The sequence below is a fragment of the Ambystoma mexicanum genome, chromosome 4p (assembly GCF_040938575.1).
Source record: "Ambystoma mexicanum isolate Mex_15411 chromosome 4p, UKY_AmexF1_1, whole genome shotgun sequence".
Lineage (NCBI taxonomy): Eukaryota > Metazoa > Chordata > Amphibia > Caudata > Ambystomatidae > Ambystoma > Ambystoma mexicanum.
Genome location: NC_090927.1, coordinates 571,281,660 through 571,301,180, shown reverse-complemented (window position 1 = coordinate 571,301,180; position 19,521 = coordinate 571,281,660).

Here is a 19,521-nt window from a genome sequence, read left to right as displayed (position 1 = left end):
ACCAGTTCCGCGGCTTGAGCGGAGTAATGCTGTGGTAATTGTACACATTTCATAGCCACACACACCGGCGCCTCCATCATTTTTACCACTGCTGCCCCAGTCCTCCGTATCCCATCTCCTTGATCAATAGTTGATGACCCATCAATAAACAAAAGCTCACCTCCCTCTAGTGCGTTTTCTTCAACTTTTCTAGTACATGAGTACATTTCAGTTATTTGGGTACAGTCATGGGCATAATCTCCCTCCTCAATTACTTCTGCTAGGAACCTTGCAGGGTTAACCGTGCTACATCTAACAATTGCTAGTTCAGCTCTAGACAAAATGATCTCATAACCTGATGCCCTCTGCGTGGTTAGGGTGGACTTAGGTTTATTCAATATTGCAAATAGTGCATGTTCCACAAACAGTGTATTTGGACACCCCATGGTTATTGCTGATGCTTTTTCCACTGCAAAAGCAGCTGCGGCGAGACCTTGTTCACAAGGGAAGTGACCTAACATCACAGGGTCTAAGTGACCGCTGTAAAATGCTACTGGTTTATAGCCCATGCTTGTTTTTTGGGCCAATACTGCTTTCATCACTGCTGAGTCGCAATGTGAGAATATAAAAAATCATCGCTCATAGTCTGGGGATGCCAGTACTGGAGCAGTTGATATCGCATCTTTCAATTCATCAAAGGCCTCTCTCATTTCCATAGTCCAACCCAACTTTTTCTCCCCTTTATTAGCTTCCCTCAAACCCTCAAGCTGGGGTCCTATGTATGAACTGTAATCAAATACCCATGCTCTACAGTAGTTGCACAGCCCCAGAAATTGCTGCAGTTCCCTCACAGTCTGTGGCATGGGAGTGCTTGAAATGGCCTGTGCTCTTTGTGGTGCAATCTTTCTTCCATGTTGGGATATCAGTTGGCCAATGTAAAGTACCTGTTCTTGACAGTATTGTATCTTTTCCATGTCTACCTTGTACCCCTTTTCAGCCAATATTGTCAACATCTTTAAGGAGTCCTCTCTGCATTTACTTTCGTTTGTACTGCAAATTATTATGTCGTCCACATACTGTAACACTGTGCTTTCCACTTCAACGTTACCCAAATCCATCTGTATTACTCTATTGAAAATTGAGGGTGATTCGCAATACCCCTGTGGCAGTCTGGTATGTTTCCACTTCGTATTTTGGTAAGTGAAGCTTGTTAAATCTTGTGAGTCTGGGTGTAATGGTATTGAGAAAAAAGCATTTTTAAGGTCGATCACTGTAAATCGTGATGCTTCCGCTGGAATGCCACACAATATTGTGGCCGGGTTTGCTGTTACTGGATATTCTGCTTCTACTATGTTGTTCAAGGGCCTGAGGTCTTGTATGAAGCGCCAAGACCCCCCTTTAGCCTTGCGCACTGGGTACACAGCCGTGTTACATGGTGATTCTGAGGGGACCAATATGCCATTGTTTATAAGGGCCGTTATGGTTTCATATATGCCGTCATCTGCCTCTTTTGACAGTGGGTACTGTTTCACCCTGGGTAGTATGGCACCTTTTTTCAATTTTATCCTTACTCCCCCTATGCTTTTAATGCATCCTACGTCATAAGGGCTAATAGTCCACAATGATTTGGGCACCTTTGACATATCCTCCTTAAAGAAGGGGACTGGGGTGCATGCTGGTGCCTCAAGTGCCATCGCAATTTTCTGTGCTACTTGTTTGTGAGCCACTCTTAGCCATATTTCTACACTCATCATGAACACCATTTCACCTTCCTCCTTTTCTTCTGAGAACAGCTCCTCATCTGACACCTGGGTCAGCCTACATCCTTCTGCTAGTGCTATCACTGCCCTCCATGCTCTCCCTTCTTTATCTTGGGCGTGCACAGCAATATAATCAGCTGTTGCAATAATGCTCTCAATGGGCCTCATTACAACTCAGGCGGTAAGGGGTTTACGGCGCCGTAAACAGCGCCGACCCTTACCGCCTGAGTACGAGGTCCCTTAGCGCCATGGAGCTTTTAACACCTGCTTTTAGCAGGTGTTAAAATCCATGGCGCTAAGGGACCATTGAGTTAATTACGCCACCGTAATTTACGGTGGCGTAATTAACGCCTTCCCCACTCCCATTATGCCCTATGGGGCAAAAATGGGAATGGGGAAGGGTAAATGGGGATTGGGGACTTACCGCCCCGCCAAGGTTGGAATGGGGCGGTAAGTCCGCCAACCACCATGGCGTAAACGTAGTTTACGCCATGGTGGTAAAGTCACGGCCCAGGCGGTAACTTACCGCCTGGGTTGTAATGAGGCCTAATGTCCATTACAACCACTTTTCCTTCTGGTTCATTAACAGGTGTTTCTGGTCGGAACAGATAGGCTGCTGGCCTTCTCCATATTTTCCCTTCTATTCCTGGCATCCATGCAAATGCCATGTCTGTTCCATACTGGAATAGCTCGCCATCTACTGGCTCCGCCCTAATCGCTGTCTGTCCACAGTATGCTTGCATAATCTGTCGTGCTGCAAGCATGTTAATCCCTGGAGTAGAGCAAATTATGCCGTCCTCTGTAAAGGAGATCGTCATATTCAACCTGTTCATTATCTCCCTCCCCAATATATTTACTGGTGAGGCACTATAATATAAAAGTGGAACTGACAGATCATAATCTCCAATAGATAAGGGAACGTTATCAGTAAAGGGAACCAACCCTTTAGCCCCAGAAAATCATTGGGTGTTCATGGCTTCGCCTGACATCTTAAATTTACCTTCCCTTATGCAAGACCGGGTTGCCCCGGTGTCAACAAGGAATGATAATTTTTTGTCACCTATCGTTACCTCTATGCGTGGCTCCTCCGCACTATTAGGTGTTACTGACAGGATGGGACACACCAAGGCCGTCTGTGGGCTGTCCTATTGAGGGTACAATGATTGGCCATTCCCTGTGTAAGGGTTGTGTCCCAAGACCGTCACCCTTCCCAATTGTGTTTGTTGCGTTTGGGGTTGTTGTGTTATCGCTACTTGTTGTTGTGGCAGTGAATACTTCTGTGGCTGTTGTTGTGGTATCGCTACCTGTTGTTGTGGCAGTGAATATGTCTGTGGCTGTTGTTGTGTTATTTGTTGTTGTTGTTCATTTCCTTGTTGCAACGTCTGCTGTTGTTGTATGCCCTGCTGTTCTTGTGAGGTCCTAGGTTGTACCTGTTCATTCCATGCTGGTGTTCCTGGCCTGAACCTACACGTACGTGACATGTGTCCTAATAATCCACAACTCCAACACACGGGTGGTTCCTTGCTTTGCCATGGGAAGCTCCCTGTGTTGTCCTGGTATACTGGTTGCCCTGTGGGGTAGGAATTTCTAAGTCCTCCCACCTGCTGTTGGGTGTTATATCCGTATCCTCTCCCTCTCATAAATCCTCCTCTCCCCCTGTTATAATTATAATACCCAGCTCCTTGCATTGGGTACCCTCCTCCCATGTTTGGTGCGTGTAATTGCAGTGGCGGCACTTGTTGTGTTATGGTTTGTGAAGGTGCTATTTGAGCGGGATCTTGAGCAGCCACTACTTGTGTGGGGCTTTGGGCCATTGGTGTGGGCGTAGTTATTAGTGCCCCTTCCATTGTGTATTTAGTAAGTTTTTTCTGTGCTAGTTTAGCCTCTTCTGTTTTCCTGTCCTCTTCTTTTTGTTTCATTTTTCCTTGCCATGTCCTGCAGTGATGTACTATAGTCAGTTGTATCTCTGGCCATGGTTTTGCTTCCATTCCTACTACTTTCTTTAGTTGTTTCTGAACTCCTTCTGGGAGCCCTTGTACTAGTATATGATAAAATATTGCTGGTGTTTTATCCCATTGTTCTCTAGTTTCCATGCGCCACTTCTCTTGGATATCCTGGATATAATCAACAGGATCCTCATTCTCACGCATCTTACGGGAGGTAATTGCTCCTATGTCTGATGTGTCTGGGTACTGTACTCGTAATGCCTGCCATAGTGCATGCCTGCAGTTTGCAAATGATGCCCCATCATGCGCTGTGTTTGTTATTGTTACCCCATGAAATCCCGCTCTCTTCCATATGTCATCCGCTCTATCCCCTAATATTGATATTAACAGGCCCTTTACATCTCCTACTGCTAGTTTCTGCCCTGCGGTGTGTTTTTCCATTTCATGTATCCATTTACCCGCACCTCCACTTAGTGATGGAAGCCTACATTTTATATTTTCTTTATCCGTATGCTTCCAAGGGACATACTGTGGTCTAACCCCTCCTCTCTCCAACAGTGGCATTAAGTTGTGTCTTGTGTCACCCTTTACGTTCCATAATATCGAGTCCTCACACCCCTCCTCTTCTTCCGTTTCTTTTACTTCTTCAATTTCGTCCTTATTACCCCTGCCCTTAACTCCTTCTTCTCCATCCTTTCCCCTCCTTTCCTCATTTCCTGTATTTAATGTGGGCGGGTTTATTCGTCTGTCCTGCCTGCGACTAGGGAGGTCTCTAAGCCGACATGCATAGGGTGTCAGTTGGTCTATGAAGGGCGCGAGCTTTATTCTGCGCAGCGAGCGTGAGGTGGTTGAGCATGTAGGGTGCGATGGGGGAGGGCGTGATGGGGATGGTGGGGTTTCATGGGTTTGTCTTTCCACTAGTCCTTGCTCTCCCTCCTCACTTCTCTCCAGCTCCTCCTTTCTCCTACTGATCCATGGCGAGTCTATGTTGGTTCGAGTGAGGTATAGCTTATCTAAGCTTTCCCCTTCACTTTTTCTTCCTTCCCTCTCCACTCCTTCTTCCTCCTCACTACAAAAATCATTCATAAATGGCAACCCCCACTCTGTCTTTTTCCCTTTTATTGTTACTGTTTGTAAGTCTATTAGGTCTATTTCTCCTTTTTCTCCGTTACCAACTGCTCCCCCTAGTGCTGATGTTGTCGCTACTTCTCTGCTTCTGTATACATCCCCCCATCTTTCACTCTCCCAACTCCTCTCTTCTCTTCCTCCTTCACTTCTCTCCTCCAGCTCCCTACTATTTTCTTCTCTTTTCCTTTGCAATTCCTCCATCACTTCATTGCTCATCTGTTCCAATATTCTTTCATCCTCTTTCTTCCTCTCCCATTTCACCCTTTCTCTTTCTACTATACTCTCCATTACCTTCCCCTCTTCATATTTCTTAGCTGTCTCTGATAGTAACCTCCTCTTCCATATTGCCATTTCCTTTTCTTTTTCTTCTTCTTCCCTCTTCTTCTCTCTCACCACTACTCTTGATACCCTGTCCGCTGCTGCTTTTACCCTTTCAGCTTCTCTCCTTTGCTCCTCATTTCGTACCCTTAATTTTTCCAATTCGTTCTTACCTTCTTTCCTTTTCCTCGCTCTCTCTCTTTCCTCCCTCTCGAGCTGTTTGATCAATTCATTCTGCTCATCCCTTAGCTTTGCTAATCTTTCCTCCAAAATCTCTTCCTTTTGCCGTAATAACTCCTCCCCCCTCATTTCACTCTCTCTGGCACTATCCTCGTCTGTTCTCTTTACTACCTCCCTCTCTTCTTCAGTTAGTGAACCTCGTAATTTTAATAATATCTGTGCAGCTACCCACTCATCATTTCCTATCTCTACAGTCTGCTCTTCTCCAATCCTCCCCTCCCCCACTGGCATCTTCCTATGAGCCACATATGGTGGAGGGCTGTATGCCGGGTTTGAGTATCCTTCAGCCGCCCTTAACTGTCCTCCTTCTATTTCTCCTAATTCTCTTAAAGGGTACAACCCCCCTCCCTCTGTTTTCACTCCCGGTGTTATGGGTATCTCGTTGCTTGGTTCCTTTTTTATGTCATCTGATTTATCAACCTTTTCTCCTCCCTCTCCTCCGTTCCCCGTGTTCCTTGTGCTTTCACTCCCCTTTTTCCCATCCTCTCCTTCCTTCTTAATCTCTTTTTCTTCCGGTGTTTCCCCCATAGTGAACATTCCATTTGGTCCTGGTCGGGACCCCTGGAACATCCTCCATAAGTTAAACACCTCCACATGGTTTGCCAACTTCTTCCCCTTGTATGTATTGTGCAGATGGTTTAGCAGTGAATGTTGGGCATATGGATCGAAGCTACCATTAGGCGGCCATGGTGTTAGCATTTTGTTATCCGTCCCCTGGGTCCATTCTATGCTGTACTTAATTAGTTTCTCCCTATGGAGTGGCAGTGTGGTGCATATGTGTTGTAGTGGGGTAGTGAGGGTGTTCCCCCACCCTCCCGACCCTGTCCCGTATGACATAGTAGCGCTCCACTTGTTACCCTTCTCCTATCTGGTAGCAGTTTATCTCACTAGCAGTTTACAATATACAACCTTATATTGTTTACCTGGCCCCGTGAGTTTGGGGACTTACGACAATCCTTTGACAAAATTAAAAAATAATAAAAAATAATAAAAAATATATAGGGTTTTATATTTGTATGTTTCCTTCTATCTTTCTTTCTTAATACAACACCCTTACGGCCCCCTGCGGCCGAAGCGCATGCAGCCCCCTGCGGCTGCGTACCCCTTATGACGCTCTTATACAGTCGTCCTGTTTCCACGTTCTCCTCCCCCTTTTACACTCGCAGTGGCCGGCGTTCTCCGTGCGCAGCCACGCCCCTCCCCCTTTCTCCTTTCCCTGATCAACTCGTTCACCGTTTATCTCCGTGTCCGCTCCCTTACCATATATCTCTTTCTTACCACTCTCAAAACCAATGTGCCTTGTGCTCGTGATATCCTATTAAAGCCCTACGGGTGACGTCACCGATCTCTTCGAGCTACTGGTAAGTTCTTCATGTGTTCTTTTAAGTTCAAAAATACACTTGCAATCTACCCCCGCTAACCCTACAGCTGATTTCCTGTCCCTCCTGGAACAAGGTAATCAAATCAATAATATAATTGGACTGCGCACGCTGCGTCGCCTCGCGTGTGATACGCCCCTCAACAGGAGGGCTTAACCAGCCAATTATCTTCCGTATTGGGCAACTAGCTAGCTACCGTCTACAGGGAAACGTCGTCTACCTATCGAGTTTCTTGCTCGAACAATAGGGATCCTCATCTACTCATTGATCAATAAATGCCAAATCGTAGGAAACCACACACACACCCACCCTTACACGTTGTCGCGACCTAGGCCAATCAGTGTCTACGAGCGGCCGCACGTGATGTTTTCGTGCTCCGCCCCCCCTTTTTTGCGTGACGTAGCCGACTGCTCTCGCACTCGTTTTACTACCATTCATTCCATTGCCAACACTAGGTTGTCAAACCGTCGCCGCGCACCTGTACAACACCTCCCTCTTCCCTTATTTACTTCCTCCCCCCTCCCTCACAATTTCGCATTGCTTGTTGTGCGTGTCATGCTCACCAAGTTCTCTTGATGCGGGGCCGCTCGACTGCGTGCACCCCTCCAAGCAGCTCGCCACCTCCCCTCGTCTGGACCACGTCTGGACACTCGCCGACCGCGGGCGGGATACTTCTCAACCGGCTCCCGAGGGCCAATATCCGGATTGCGCTGTCCGGTCTTCTCGCAGCTCCGCGATGGTCCTGTAGTCCTCAGAAGGGGGCAATGGCAGAGGGGGCCGCGCCGCCGGGCCTCCTCGCAACGGGTGTGCCTGGAAAAAGTAAAAATAAAAAGGTGGATCTTAAACAGATCTCAGCAGTGCCTCCAACTTGTCGGGGGGAAATTCTGCCGGGGTCGGCCGGGCCGTCCGCAGACCTCCGGGCAGGGAGGCCCCAACTCCTCCCGTATATCCCAGATGAGATAGAGTATGAGACACACGCAAGAAGCAAGGTGACTCTGCTGTTTATTAGACAAAAACGGCAGGGATGGGTCAAGGAGCGTACGCGTCCGTCCTGACACACACACAATCGTGGGGCTCGTAGGCCCTTTTTACTGTCTTATGACGCACTACTTGCGTCACTTTAGAAAGTTAACAAAAAACCTATCGCCACTCTTAATTGGTTGCTTGAGTGGTAGGGTTAGTATAGCACACGTATAGAGAACAATGTTAGTGGTCGAGGGTTAGTCAGGTGATATATCTGGGTTGTCCCTACAATTAGATACATAAGAATTGTTACATGAGGACTCCTAATGATTGGCTAATACTACTAGCGTCAGTGATAAGAGCCCCATGTTCTGATTGGTGCGCCCGTGAGCTTCCCAGCCTGGGACCAACGCTGTTCCCAGCTCTCGGTGTACCTGTCATTGCAACAATGTTTCACTATGGGTACGTGCAGACAATGTGAGGATTTATTCATAGCTGGAAGGCTGACCGCTCCCACTGTCGCAGATGTCCATTGAGCCTTTCAAGTGTATCTGCCTGTGTCTCGTAACGAGGGATCCAGACGCCTCTTTCCTCCTGGGCTTGGCATCTCGTCAGGTTCGGCTTGGTCACGTGAGGTGGGACCGTGTTTGAGGCAGAATTCTGCACAATTAATATTGTTTTTCCACTGTGTGTTTGGTTTAATTTGCAGGTGTGACTTTAACGTTGGTGCGCGGAGTGCGAGGTTGCAACATCGTGCCCTTGATGATTTGCTCTTGGAATGTGGGTTTGCAACATTGCGACCTTGGCTGGTTGCTTCGCCGGGCTCATTCTGCAGGATCAGCAACCTGACTCTTGTTTTGTTAATGTCCACGGGGGCTCTTGCTTGCGGCCTACTTAGGCCTAGTGTATAAGTGGGTCCGTCTGGTGCAAAGGTGCTTTAGGTTACAGTACCATATAGTTTCATGACCAGTATCGTGTCTTCATTATATTTCTCATGGTGGCAATTGGTTTTAAGAGAAGCATGAGCAAGATTTGTAGATGAGTTCATGACGCGTCTTGCGTTTCTGCATTTTGAAAGCCTATGTAGAAAATAATAAAGATGCATGTCCGTGAGTATGCCTGTCGCCTACGTCATAGCACTGGGTATATTCTTCGTGTAGATTGGTGCGGGAGTGTCCAGTGTATATATTTGCACAGGTGTGCTTAACCGTTGGCTAGGTCATCATGGCATCTCTAACGACGTGTAGATTTTAGTCTAGTTGGTCCGTGCCGCAGGTATCGGCATGGCCAGTGCGGGCTGCTGGGCAGGCAGATGGACACATCCGTATGTTCCTGTACCAGGGTATCTGGTCGTCTGGTAAATGGACAAACTCTTCTCGTGGCGGGTGTCTGGGTCGTGACCCTTTAGACCAAGCGCGAGAGGTGAAGGACGGGAGTCTGGTCTTCCATTCTCCCACTTCAGCTGGCATTGACATATTTATTTATTTTACATTTATAAAGTGCACAAACAGCCCTGGGGCATCGAGGCACTGTTACAAGAGGGCGGCTTAGTTACATGGAACGTACAAGAAGTTTTACAAGAGGGAGGCTTAGTTACATGGAGGGTACATAAGGTGTCATGTGTAAAAACATTGTGTGATACATATAAAAGAAACATTACTTACAGGTAGATAATGACGTATGGTACTTTCATAGCATTTTGTGTAAGTTAGTTAGACAGCTAGTGGGTTCAGGTAAATAACATTGTTTTCATAGATTTGCGGAAAACTAGATGAGAGGTTTCAACTCTAAGGTGGGGTGGAAGAGAGTTCCATTGCATGGCCACGATGAATGGGAAGCTGGAGCCCACGGCTCTGGCTCGTTTGACTTTAGGCACTGTGAGTAGATTTGCATATGGTGTTCTGGTTTGTCTAGAGAATGAGGATCTGTTTATTCTTTGTGATAAGTATTGAGTGGCTGTGTGGTTGATGCATTTATGGGTTATGGCGAGTGTCTTGAAGAGGAGGCTTTGTTTGATGGGTAGCCAGTGGGCCTGTTTCCTAGCAGCAGAGATGTGGTCCCTTTTAAGAATGCCAGTGGCAGCATGGAGAATACTGTTTTGAATAACTTGGAGTTTCTCCAAGTTTCTTCCTGACGTTCCGGCAAAGAGGACATTGCAGTAATCAAGCCGGGTTCCAGTTATGGCTCTGGCTATGGAGAGGCAGTTTTCCGTAGTGAGGAAAGGTCTGGCTACATTTAGAAGCTTTGAATGGTAGGCTTCGGAGGATGCAGTGGCGTTGATTTGCCTGGACATGGAGAGGTTGGAGTCTAGGCATACTCCTAGGGTTTTAACAGCATGAGATACTGTAATTTGGATGTTGTCGGTCGTGAATTCCAGGTACTGGTTGTCAAATTTCTGTAGAGTTTCAGTGGTACCAATCAGGAGTAATTCTGTCTTGTCCCCATTCAGGCACAGCCCTTTCTATGCCAGCCAGGCTTGGATGGTGGAGTATGTGGTGTTAAGGGTCTTGGCGTCTGACACATAGTCACCAGAAAGGGGGAGGACTTGTGTGTCGTCAGCATAGTTGATGTATGAGATGCCTACCGAATCCAGAATGTTGACGAGTGGTCTGGTAACGATGTTATATAGTATAGTGGAAATGGAGGAACCATGTGGCACACCACATTGAATAATGTCAGGTTTAGCACATTCTTTGTCTAAGAAGACTCTCATGGCTCTGCCTTGCATGAATGAAGTGATCCAGGCTGTGGTGTTGGGGGAGACGTGAGCTGTGGATGACAGGCGGTGGCAGAGGATTTTATGGTCTACAAGGTCAAAAGCCGCTGACAAGTCCAAGAGGAGGAGTAGGGCACAGTCATGGACGTCGTCTGTTCAGTTTTTTAGATCGAGTAAGGCTGTTTCTGTTCCATGGCCGGGGTGAAAGCCAGACTGACGGAGGCCGAGGTGGCTGTTAACTTCAAGGAACTGTTGAACTTGCAGGTAGGAGGCTTTGTCCAGTATTTTTTGCAGGAATGGCACAGTGGTTATGGGCCTGAAGTTGCTGGGGGATATAAGTGAAGGTTTCTTTAGGAGGGGGCGTTCCCATGCTTCTTTAAGGCAGGCTGGGACAGACCCTGCCACGAAGGAGGCATTAATAAAGGCCGTAAGGAAGAGTGCGAGAGTGTCTACACACATTCTTTGATGAGAGGAGCCAGGCAAATGTCCCCTTTGCAGTTGGGGGGTTTAATAGTATTCATGAGGGCGATGACATTCGGTTTGTTGACCTCCTTGACAGAAAAGAGGGGAGTATTGCTAGTATTGTGGGGAGGGTGGAGTGGCGAGGGAGGGACCAGCACCTGTTGGTTGGATAACATTTTGCTGTGCAGGGTGTCTAGTTTGCTTAGCATGACAGATTGTACACCATTGCACCATGCTTCATCTTTGGTGATGTTCTGAAGGGGGGGAGAAGGTGTTTCTAACTACCTGAAAATGGAAAAGATCTCTTTGGAGTCTGATTTCGCGTTGGCTATCCTTGTGTTGAAGGAGGTGGCTTTTGCTCGGACGATTGCTATTTTGTATTCCCTGGCCAGATTACAAAACTCTAGCTTTGCTGATTCAAGGTGATTTGCTTGCCAAATGGCTAGTGCTATCCTTTTGTTGGAGCGGAGTTCTAGTAGTTCAGGGGAGAACTAGGCATTGGTGTGTTTTGTGGGTTTGGATTTCCAGGATGTGAGAGGGGCGATGGCTTCTACTGCTAGTTTCATAGTGGTGTTATATGTTTGTGCCAGTATGTCATGGTCGTTGGAGAAGGGGGTCCTGAATGCCGGCACTAGTAGGTGGGGTAGTAGCCTATCTTTGGTGTGCTGACGGGAGCTCCTGGTGAGAGGGAGTGGGAGAGGCAGAGCGGTTTGGAGCACTTTCTTGGGGGTGGCAATGTCAAATAGGATGACGTGGTGGTCTGTCAAGGGAGCAGGGGAGTTAGCATTGATGGTAAAAGGGCAGTTGTGGTGAGCAAGCCTGTCTAGGGTGCGGCCCTTGATATGGGTAGGGCCTGTGATAGTGTTTGAAGCCTAGGGTTTCAAGCACGTTGTCAAGTGATTTGGCAGAGGAGTCATTAGGGTCGTTGAGGCCAAGGTTGAGGTCTCCTTGAATAGCTTTTGTTGATTTTTTTAAGTTGTCGGACAGGAGGTGTTTGAAGGCTGCCTGGAAGTCGGCTTTGGGTCCAGGGGCCCGATAGACAATATGAAGGGAAATGGTATAGTTCGGAGAGGGGTTAAATTTGAGGAGCAGGTAGTCACAGTTGCTCTCCACTGTCCTTCCAACCTTTCTGATGGGGATGAATTCTTTCACGATTAGGGCAACGCCCCCTAATTTCGAGGGCAGTCGGTCCTGTAGAAATATAGTGTAGTCTGGAGGAAGTGCAAGGGAAAGGGTCGGGCCCGAGGCTTCATGTAGCCAAGTATCGGTGATCATGAGGAGATCAAGGTTGTGTGTAGTGATAAGGTTGTGTATCTCAAGAGCATGTGCAGGGAGGGAACATGCATTGTTGAGGGCACAACTGAAAGAGGTGTGCTGTGCCAAGGCGGTGTGGGCGGCAAGGGGTGCTGTGTTGTCTTGGGGTACTGGGTGGTAGCTTCTTTAGGTTTCAGTGGGGTGCTCATAACATTGGGGGTCAGAATGGTGCTAGCATCATCAAGCGGCTTCCTTGGGGTGCTCCTAGTATTGTGTATCAACAGGGTGCTGGCTTCAGTGGGCATGTTCACATCATTGGGTAGGGTGCGAGGGATAACAGTATTATGAATGGTGACAACATTTGGCATCACTGGCAAGCTAGAAACTGTAGGTGTGGGCAAGATGCAGGCAGTATCATGCACCAAAGGCAAGGTAACATCATTAGGCAACAATGGTAAGCTAGCAATGGTAGGAGTGATCAAGGTGCAGGCAATATCATGCACCAAGGCAAGGTAACAGCATGAGGCATCCGTGGTAAGATAGCAACTGTAGGCAAGATACAGGCAATATCATGCACCAAAGTCAAGGTAACATCATTTGGCAACAGTGTTAAATTAGCGATGGCAGGCGTGCGCAGGGTGTAAGTGATGTCATGCCCCAAAGGGGAAGTCAAAACAGTAGGCATCATGAGGGTACTGGCATCATTGTGCATAGGCAAAGAGGCAACAATAGCATGCAGCGACATAATGGTGAACATAGTATTAGGCAGTGATAGGGTAATGAAGAGGTTAGGTAGCTTAAAAGTGCTGGCAACATTTTGCATGTAAGGGGAGCCAACAACTTCATGCGAGGGAAGAATGCTCACCACTTTGAGCCTTAGGAATGAGTCAGCGGTAGGAGACGTTAGCGTGGCTGTAAGGTTGCGGGCACGATGAGCGTAGGCTGCCGTGGCAGTGCTGTTGGTGGCAAGGAGGGCTGGAGCGGAGAGGCTGTGAACCACAATGTTTGTATCTGCGCTTGGGGAGGCTGGTGTACCCATGGGGTTGTGTCCGTGCGTGCTGTGTGTGGTGGAGGATATCGCAAATGAAGCCTGCAGCGTGTTACTGCATGGGGCAGTGTACATGGTCAGCATACAGTTCTGTGGCTTTCCAGCTGCATAGATCGTGGTGGCAGCAGTGTTCCGTGGAAGGTAGGCCTTGTGATGTGCAGAAGTAGGCATGGAGCGCATAGCAAATGTCAGAGTCCAGCCAGGGAAGGAGTTTGAGATCCTCCGGCCCAGCCGGTTGTTTCGTAGGCTGGTGGCTAGGGGCATGGATGCGATGGTCGAGTCCGGTGGCTAGAGTGAGGTAGCTTATAGGCTGATCCTTACAGGGCGGATGATGCTCGTAAGGGGTAGCAGTGAGGGGGAAGGGAGAGTCACAGGAGGAGCTGAGGCCTTGCGGGCCAGCAACTGGCTTACCTGTGGTTTGTGACCATTGGGAATTGAGGGTGTTGGTGGGGTGCTGCAACGGCGAACAGCGGAGAGCTGCAGAGAGCCTTGTAGGCCTTAACAACAGGCCTTCACAGCATGGTTTGGCCTGCCGGCTGTATGTCGGGGCCTTTATAGGGTTGGATGCAGGAAGCAGAGGGAGACAATCCGGGCTTGCAGCGTTGAATACATTATTAGGATAGGTTGCCATAGGAACGGAGATGCAAACAGCAGTGGCGACCATCTTCACGGGCCAGTTTTCGAATTCACTGCAATTTTCAGATTTCGGCCTTCAAGGCTCATGCAGGCTTGGGGAGCACTCCAGTGTGCCTCAAGGATTCTCTTCGGCTCGCAGCAGAGCTGCAGAGAGCCTTGTAGGCCTTAACAACAGGCCTTCACAGCATGGCTTCGTCCGTATGGTTCCAAAACAGCACTTCTTTGTGAATGTATGTTTCAGACCACATGCTCCAAACAAGGACAAGACAGCAAAGGAAATCATGTATATCATCCAAGGAGATATACTTGGAGGTTGCATTCTCAGTTTTAAGTCAACAATGCAAATGGGGCTAGTCCACATCCTGTATCATATCATGTTGGCAGGCATATCCAGTGCCAAGGATATGGTATGAAATTATACCTTAACTTATTCCAAAGCCTCCGCAAGCTAAAGGACATGCAAATAAAGTTACAGATAAATGAACATGTCAAACCCATAGCACAACACTACAGAGGCACCCGTCTTAACATACAGTTCAAGTTGAGGATGAAATGAAATCGGCATTAGATTAGGGTATAATAGAACATGTCAAAGGACTGATCCTGTGGGTTTCCCCGATAGTGCTGGTACCCAAAAAAGGAGGCAAGTGGACGCATTCATCTGTGTGTAGACATGCACTCCTCAAACCAAGCCATTTAGAGAGAAAGAGAGCGGTCACCCAGAATGACAAATATGATGCATTTACTACGCAGAGCCACTTACTTCTCGAAGTTGGATTCAAATAAAGGGTATCACCAACTAAAGCTACACTCAGATTCTCAATATATAACGACCTTCACAACACACCTTGGTTTGTTCAGATACAAACAACTTTGCGTTGGGGTCTCATCAGCCACTGAAATATTTCAAAATTAAATTCACAAAGCCATACACCACATTCCACAATATGTAAACTAACAGCAATTATATTCTCGTATTTGGGGTCAATCAAGAAGCCCATGATGACACCCTTTCGATGAGTTTGTATGGCCCTAGAAGATGCCCATCTAAATTTAAATGTGAACAAATGCAAATTTAGTAAGTCCACATTAAAATTCTTTGGACACATATTCTCCAGTAATGGATTTAAGCCTGAACCTTAGAAGGTCCAGGCTCTTGTCTCAATGCCTATTCCAACTACCACATCTGTAGTATGGTCTTTCTTGGGGATGGCCAACTACTGCACTAGATACATCCAGGATTTTGCCTCTATCCGCACACTGGAGCAGGTCGTAAGTTTCAGTAGTACCCAGATTGTGCTGAAGCATTCCATGCCATCAAGGAACGCATATCATCGACAGTGGCATAGAGAGGGTAGGGCCCGAGCAGGCAAGGCCCACTCAAAATCTGTAAATACTGAGTGAGCATTTACAGATGCCACTGTGCATGGTGCGCAGCACGGGTCACTCTCTGGCCCATCCACGTATTGCGGAGATGAGTCGAAGATCGACCTCTAGTGTGCTCATGTCAAGAACCAGGCAACTATGCCTGATTACTGGTTCCTGTCGGCGTGGGAGCAAGTGGCCTACAGGGCAGCTGAGGAGGTGGCAGCATGGAAAGTCTGGAGGAAAACAGGTAAGGAAAAAAGGGGTTTTGTTTCTGCGTGTGTGTGTGTGTGTGTGTGTGTGTGTGTGTGCGCGCGCGCAGGGATTGTATGTATGTGTGCATGTATGCGGGGGTTGTCTGTAAGTGCATGCATAAATAAAAACAAATGCAGTATGAATGGTGTACATGGGTGCGAGAGTGAATGAGAATGCAGTGTAAATATTCTGAGTGCTTGTTTGAATGACAGAGAAGATGAATGGGTGCGTGACTGGTGGGTGAATGTGTGTGTGTGTTTCTGTGCATGTTTGTGTGTTTGTGTGTTTCTGGTGTGGGGGTTTAGAAATGTGAGGAGGACCACATTGTGATCCTTTCTCAACAAATGAAATTTTAACTTAATATAAGGTTGGATGAATGCCTTACTATCCCTTCCCTGACGAGGATTTCTCTGCCTAAAATAAACTAAATGAAACACTCTTACAAAGACTATCTGTCCATCACACTTGAACATATAACAAATAAACAAGGAAAGGCATGGCAGTTCAAAACAATAATGATTGAGTTTACAAAGTAACCAAAGTCTCTCTTCAGAACCTGGGCGAACTCCCCTTCCCTGGTTTAAACGTGATTCTGCTTCACAGTTCAAGAAAAGAACACAAATAAATCCTGATTCACAGCAAAGTTCCAATACAGTCTGATGTAATTTTAACTTGTCAACAGAAAGTTCCAACACATGTTATAAGATTTTTCTTATTCTTGGAACTGTTTCTTAGTTCCTCAATAGCAACAGTGTGTATAATGGTCAAGATGATTTGTCACTTTAACAACTCCAAGAAATATAAGTTCTCTACAACAGCCTTTCTTGGCTCTTCCGCCAGTACTACTAATAACATAAAATGTCTCTGTCAGGATCACATTGTAGCACTTCTCCACCTTCCACCTGGTCTGCTTCCTTACCAGGACTACAATCTCCAAAGGTTTGCCATTCGGGTATACTCCCCTGCAGGAGCAGCTTTCACAACAACAAATGCTTTTTGTAGTCAGTGTCAACTGACAAGAGGTTACAACAACAGTTTCACAGCGTTCAACAAATGACAGCTTCAAAGCTTTCAACAACTTTTCAGGAAAGACAAGATTCACATTGATGCTCTTTAATACTTTTCTGCAAATGATACCCCTCTCCTTCTGGATGTCTGTTCCCAGAAGGGCAGCCTTTTTGCCACTCTTGTCTCACTTCCCAAACAACCAAAGGCTGACAGGGATATGGTTTCTTCCTACCTCTACCCAGGTTGTGACAATGTGTGCGATTCCCCCTTTGTACCAGTTGTTGTCTATAATATGGGCAAGCCGTTTCAGAGTGTATAAACCTTGCATTAGCCCCCTTCTGCTGTTGGCAATATTGGATAGAGTGTTTGCCTTACTTTCAGTGTCCTTTGGCTTGGGCAATGCTGATTTAACTCTTAATAAAGTTGCCCACACAGTTGGTTCCACAAACTCCCACTTTCAAGATTACAGTCATTTGGCTTGGAGAGCTTAGGGTTTTTCTTCTGTTCCCCAGTTTGGTATTTTAAAATTAGTTGGGAACCACTTTCACTTTTATACGAGTGCTGCTTCTGCTGTCTTACAGTTGTTTGGTATTCAAAACAAACATGTGGATTACTTTTATTCACATGCGAGTGCTTCTCTGAACTTGTTCTGCTTCCATGCGAGCGTCTCTCACTCGCACGCCTGCTTTCAATCTGCAAGCGGGGACAGAACGCTCTGGGGTCACTAACACTCTGTGAACTCACTGGTTTATACGTGCGCCTCTGTTCCCCCGGCATCTCACAGGACCTCTGCTGCTTTGGCTCTCCACAACTCAGCAAACCTCTTCGGTAAATCTGCATTCCTCAGCCTGCGAGGCCTCGACAATCTCTTCTAGCGTCTGGGCTGTTGGCATGGCCACATCTATCACCTGTAGAACGTACTCCTCACAGTCTCCTACTGACTTTCCTTCGTTGGAGGTATTTTCCCTGGGGTGGCGGGATAGGTAGTCCACCGGGTTGTGGGTCCCCAGTCTGTATTGCAGCTTTACCCCATACTCCATGAGGGCAAGCATCCACCTCTCTATTCTCGTGGCGGTTTTGAGGAGGATCCGGTTAGAATGGGGATCAGTGGTTTGTGGTCCGTGATGACAGAGACCGGCTTGCCAAAATGTAGATACAAAAATGTCTGCAGCCCCACAGAATGGCCAGCGCATCTCTTTCGATCTGAGAATATCTTTGCTCAGTGTCTGTCAACGCTGTGCTGGCGTATGCAAAGGGTTTCATTTGGCCATGCGAATCAGACTGGAGCAGTACCGCTCCCAGTCCCACAGGACTGGCATCCACAACCAGCTCCGACTCTTTTTCCGGGTTGAATAAAGCCATAGGGCCTCATTACATGGACGGTGGTAACCATGGCGCTATTAGCGCCATGGTTGCCGCCGGTATTTTACCGAGTCCGCCATGGTGAATGGCGGAATAACCCCCTATTCCAAGGTGTGTGGGGGTGGTAATTCCCCATTCACCATGGTACTTCCCCATTCCCATTTGTGCCCCCATAGGGCTCAATGGGAATGGGGAAGGCGGTAATTATGGTACTGCAAATTGCGGTACCGCAATTACCTCCAAGGTCCCTTTGCGGGTCCCGTCCTTAACGGCTGGTAAAACCAGCCGTTAAAACCAGCCGTTAAGGTAGGGTCCCACAAAGGGACCTCGTAATAAGGCGGTAAGGGTTTACCGGCACTGGTACCCTTACCGGTACCAGTAAACCCTTACCACCATCCGTGTAATGAGGCCCATAGTCTCATCCCCCGTAAGGGCGGCTTTAATGATGTTGAATTCTGTTTGTTCGGTGATAGACCAGGTCCAGGCTGGGTCCTTCTTAGTGATGGCCCGGAGAGGCTCCGACAGTGAGGCCAGATTTTGGATGAATCACCCACAATATCTCACCTCTGAGGGGTTCTCTAAGGGCCTGGCGTCGCGAATGTCTTTCACTTTCTGTGGGTCTGGGGAAATTCCATTGCCATGGAAGATGAATCTGAAGAACTCGATGCTCCCATTTAGAAACTCATGTTTTTCCCGGTGTAAAGTCAAACCCAAGTCTCAAATCCTTTCCAATGCCTTTCCAGCCTGGCCCTGTGCTCCCTCTCTGATGTTGCATACACCAAAATGTCATCACTTAGATTGATTACGCCCTCCAGGCCAGCAAGGGCGCTCCTAATGACGTTCTGGAATACCACGTGGTAGAGGAAATCCCAAAACTCAGACGTTTATACTGGTATAGGCCATTGTGTGTTGTAAACGTCGTTATATATATAGATTCGGGGTGCAGTTCAGTTGGTGATAACCCAAACGTAAATCAAGCTTTGAGAAAATCTTGGCACCCTGTAACTCACCCACTACATCGTCCAGCGTCGGCGTGAGGTGACGTTCTCTTTTTATAGCAAGGTTGGGTTGCCTCATGTCCACACAGATGCAAATGGCTCCTGGCTGCTTGGGCTTGGCCGCCACAACAATCGGGGACACCAACTCATAGGATCTACCTAGGTCGAGGATCTGTGTCAAGGTGTGTCCTGATTCCCTAAGAACCTGTCGCCGCAGCTTCCCTGAGCTACAGCCCTGTATGATCTGGTTGTAGACCATGCCCTCCTCATTTTCCCATTGGCACATGCTGGCCAGGAGGTGTAGTCTCCCACAGGAGTGGTCTAGCGATTCGTCCTCACGCTGCTTCTCGCCACACATGATGAAGTGTTGAAAGTCCAGATTGGCAAGAGGAAGGAAATGTTCTTTGAGCGCATCTTTCAATGCTTGGTATGAGGTGGCAGGCGTGTTCAACGACTCGAAGATGCAGTGTACTTCAGACCCTGCAGCATACATCAGTGTTGCCACCTTGGCCTCATCGCCCGTCTCACCTGTAGCCCTAAAATACATCTCCACTTTCTTGACCCACAACAGCCACTTCGGGCCCAGTTTTGACGGAGGACCACATGTCAAATTCCGGCATGGGGCTAGCATGCCTTGATGCCTAGGTGTGTTTCTGACCTGAGACGGCGCAGCTGCTCCTTGTGCATCGGCAGCAGGATCACTC